This window comes from Rutidosis leptorrhynchoides, chromosome 1 (assembly GCF_046630445.1).
Source record: "Rutidosis leptorrhynchoides isolate AG116_Rl617_1_P2 chromosome 1, CSIRO_AGI_Rlap_v1, whole genome shotgun sequence".
NCBI classification, from domain to species: Eukaryota; Viridiplantae; Streptophyta; class Magnoliopsida; order Asterales; family Asteraceae; genus Rutidosis; species Rutidosis leptorrhynchoides.
This window is the reverse complement of record NC_092333.1, coordinates 718244948-718249547: the sequence shown is the minus strand read 5'-3', so window position 1 is coordinate 718249547 and position 4600 is coordinate 718244948.

Sequence of the window (4600 nt, the reverse complement as noted above, 5' to 3'; positions counted from 1 at the left end):
ACTTGTGTTGATTAACTTAAGTACTAGATCTATACATTTGAAACTAAGATCTTCAAGATCTACTAAGAACTAAGTTCTACAACCTAAGATCTTGTGTACTTAAGTTTATTTTCAAGCTTGTAGCTTATGACTAGTTTTAAAGTTGATGTATGTGTTAGATCTAAGACCTTGATGAAACTTTGGTTCATCAAACATCATACAACTCTTAAGTGAGTTGTGCTTCATGTCTTAGACTTGCACATGGGTTATGATGGTCAAGACTTGGTTAAGATGATGTAGATACATCAATGAGTTGTACACTTGAAGCTATATGCATCAAGGATGAGAGCCATGATGAACATCAAGCACCAAGACCACCGGAACCCTTAAAAACTCACTGTTCTGTCCAAAACCTACTGACCTGATGCTTCTGGAACAGACCAGTAGACCTGGGCTGTTCTAACCTTGATTTTTAGATAGAACTTTTCGAGTAGATAACTTTTCATATAAGACTCGTCTTAATCCGAGTTACGGTTTAGAGTCTACGGCCCTCCGAGCGTCACTATGTCCAATTACTTTTCTGATTTCTGTGTACAGTTTCTGTTTTTCTGGTTTCTGTAACAGACCAGTACACCTGGGCTACTGTAACCTTGATTTTCAGATAGCTCCGTTCGTGTAGATAACTTTTCATATAGGACTCGTCTTAATCCGAATTACGGTTTAGGATTTATGTCCCTTCGATCGTCACTATGTCCTTTAACGTTGTGCAGAAATTTCTGACCTACTCGCACTTAGACCGTCGCCACGGTCAAACCAAGACGAGTTTGCTTCTGTAAATTTTACCACACTTAAGGGACTCATAGACGGAGCCATGGCCACTGGTCTCACCTTAATTCAGTAAGGGTAGAGGCCGTGGTGACTGATCCAAGTCAGCCTTTGTTTTAAACTACTTTCATAAACGAACCTTACTTGTTACCTTTTGTTTAATGATGATTGATGATGACCCTTATGACCTTAATTACATACTTATAAACCTTTTGAGACGACTTACTGACTTAGTACTATTTGACTTAGGTTGAGGACATTCGGACCGTTACTTGCACACCTTTCCCGACTACTACATTACCGCTACTACTATCATTGTGAGTTATAGCATTCCCTTTTTACTTTAACTTATTTTGGGAACTGAGAATGCATACGGATTTTATGTTTTACATACTAGGCACGAGTACTTAAACTTTATATATGTGTGGGTTATATAACGGCAGAAACATTCCCTTTAGCTCGGTAACGTTTAATCATCGGTTTTTGAACCGTGAACGCGAATCTTAGATATGGATCCATAGGGTTTGACATCCCCACTCGGGCTAGTAGCGCTAGAATTTAACGGGTGTTTAATACTTCGAGGTTATACGCACTTGCCAAGTGCACTTTAAGGGGGTACATTAAACGTTAAGTTAGTTACCGGGTGCCCACGGTTAAGCATATACTTTTACATACTTTTGAACGCTCGTTGTAGCACTGAAATCTCGTTGCCTACTTACATTACTGTTATACTTAAACTATAGCTCACCAACCTTTGTGTTGACCTTTTTAAGCATGTATTTCTCAGGTGCTTGAAGTCGCTTCCGCTATCTTACTAGTCGTGCTGTAGAACCCGCTGCCTAGAGTTGTTATCGCATGACTACTTATCTTGCATTCAAACTTATTTACTTTTGAAACTATGTTATGTAACGACCTTTGTGGTCACGTACACTTATTTAATGCTTCTACTTAGTGAAGCTTACTTTTGGATTGTAAAACATTCGACGTTTGTTATGACGTCACTTTTATTAACTAATGCAAACCCTGTTTTGAAAACGCATATAGTACTTAACCTTGTAATGATCCTGTTGATGATGGTCCGTACATGATGATTTAGTACGGGGCGTCACAAAAATTAAAGTGCGTAAAATAAATAACGATATTTAAAGTTGCGATAATTAAAATTGCGATAAGAAATAAAATGACAGTAAATAAAAGTACGATGAGATATAAAATAACACAATTATGCTTATTTAAACTTTCGTAACCATGATGTTTGACATTTTGATTTTAATTTATTTCTCTGGATTAATTGTCCTTTATCCTGGATTTATTTGATACCTATCTGGTTTTTGTCCATAATAGTCCATCGGTCATAATTATAAAATGCTCATCAAATTAACCTTATTCCCGAAGTCAAATATTCCAGCTAATTAGGGATTCGAACTGTAACAAGTTTTAATACTTTGTTAATAATTACACCAGGTTATCGACTGCGTGTAATCCAAGGTTTTAATACTTTGTTAACAATTACACCAATTACCCTTGTATGTAATCCACCCCTGTTTTAATGAGATATGAATATTAATTTACCCACTTGATCAGTTTGAATAATCAATTACCCAACCCGAATAATTAATTAATGATTGTAAAGGATGTCGTATAAACGTCACTAATATCGGACATTCATAATCATTTAATAATTATTAAGGTAATTAATTTGAAGATAGGTTCGACAGATTCTAATGAGTTGTCGCTCAATTAGACAATACCCCCCATCTATTAATAGTCATAGTCCAATGTCCACAAGTGTCGGTCTTTTGTCCAAACCCTAATGATGTACGTAGAGGTGTATACGAAATAGTTATATTTTTACTACAAAATACTATTAAATACGATACAATTTTACACAAGTTATTTATTTATTTAAAGAGTGGATATACCTAAACTTTGCTACAACACTTATAAGCAGTGTACCTAATCGTACAGTAGTGTAGTTTTTAGTAAGTCCGGTTCGTTCCACAGGGAGCTAGCCAAGTTTAACGCTATATTTTTAAAGCTATATTTGTATAAATATAAATATAAGTAGTATTATTATTATAAAAGGGGGTTTTTACCGTTTAATGACCGGTTTGTCGATTTTAAAACTTTAGTCGCAGTTAAAACCTAATGTAAAATATTAAAAATATAAAAGACTTAATTTAAAGCGTAAAGTAAACGACAATAATTAAAGTGCGATAAATAAAATGACAATAAATAAAATTGCGATAATTAAAAAGTGCAATTATTAAAATGACAATAAATTAAAGTGCGATAATTAAAAGTGCAATTAAATATGAAACAAAGGAATTATGCTTATTTAAATTTCCGTAATCATGATGTTTGACGTGTTGATTATAGTTTATTACCATGGGTTAATTGTCCTTTATCCTGGATTATTCAATATGTCCATCTGGTTTTTGTCCATAACAGTCCATCAGTCATAAATATAAAGTGCGAGTGTCCTCGTCAAATTATCATTATATCCGAAGTCAAATATTCCAACTAATTGGGGACTTAAACTATAATTACACCAATTTTCCTTGTATATAATTCACCCCTGTTTTAATAAGTCCATAGACTATTAATCCATTCCCGTGTCCGGTTAAATAAACGATTATTAGTACTTATAAATATCCCGCCCATCGTGTCCGATCGAGTGTATATGGTTATTTATAGGTACGTCCAATTGTAAATCTTTATATTAAATTAACAAACTATCATTTAATTAAACAAATATAAAGCCCATTAATAGCCCATAGTCTAATTTCCACAAGTGTCGTTCTTTTGTCCAAACCCCAATTATGGTACAAAGCCCAATTACCCCGTCTTTAATATTTAGCCCAACATCATGATTACTTCAATTTAAATAAGCATAATAATAACTTAGCTACGAGACATTAATTTAAAAAGGTTAAACATAACTTACAATGATTAATAATAGCGTAGCGTTACACTGACAGAATTTTGACTTACACACTTACAACATTCGTTAACATACCCTTATTATTATTAAAATTAAAATTAAAATTATAATATATATATATATATATATATATATATATATATATATATATATATATTACGTTGAGAGATAGAGAAGAGAAAAAGATGTGTGAAGGTGTGTCTTGAGATGTTTGCATCCTCTCGTATTTATAGCAAATGGAATTCACTATTCTTGAGTTGAATTTTTGGTGAATGAAAGTTTTCAAATCAACTTGTGCATTATTAAAGTCCGGTGGCTTTCATTTCTCAATTTTCAAATTGAGATATTATTATTATTATTATATTATTATTATATTATTATTATTATTATGAATTATATATATATTATATTATATTCTTGTGCATAGTTAACTTGTAATTTTAGCTCCGTTGAGTCGTACGTTGATAGTTGGTTCATGTCTCGATTCCGGATTTTTGAACGCCTTTTCGTATGCTTAGATATCTTGTACTTTGCGTTTCGCGTCTTGTACTCTTGTCATTTTTAGACGTTAATCATCAATAAATTAAACCACTTGGAGTGTAACTTGTACGTTTGAGCATTTTGGACGTTTTCGTCTTTCAAATCTTCGTTTTCATATTTAAATCTTCATTTTCGAGCGATTTGCGTCTTTCGTCTTCGCATTTATTTATTTAACTATTACAACTAAAAATAAGGAAATTACATTTAAAAAATTTACATATTGGAACGATATTGCGACTAATTATATGTTCGTTTGGAGCAATATCAAATATCCCTACACTTAAACGTTGCTTGTCCTCAAGCAATATAGAA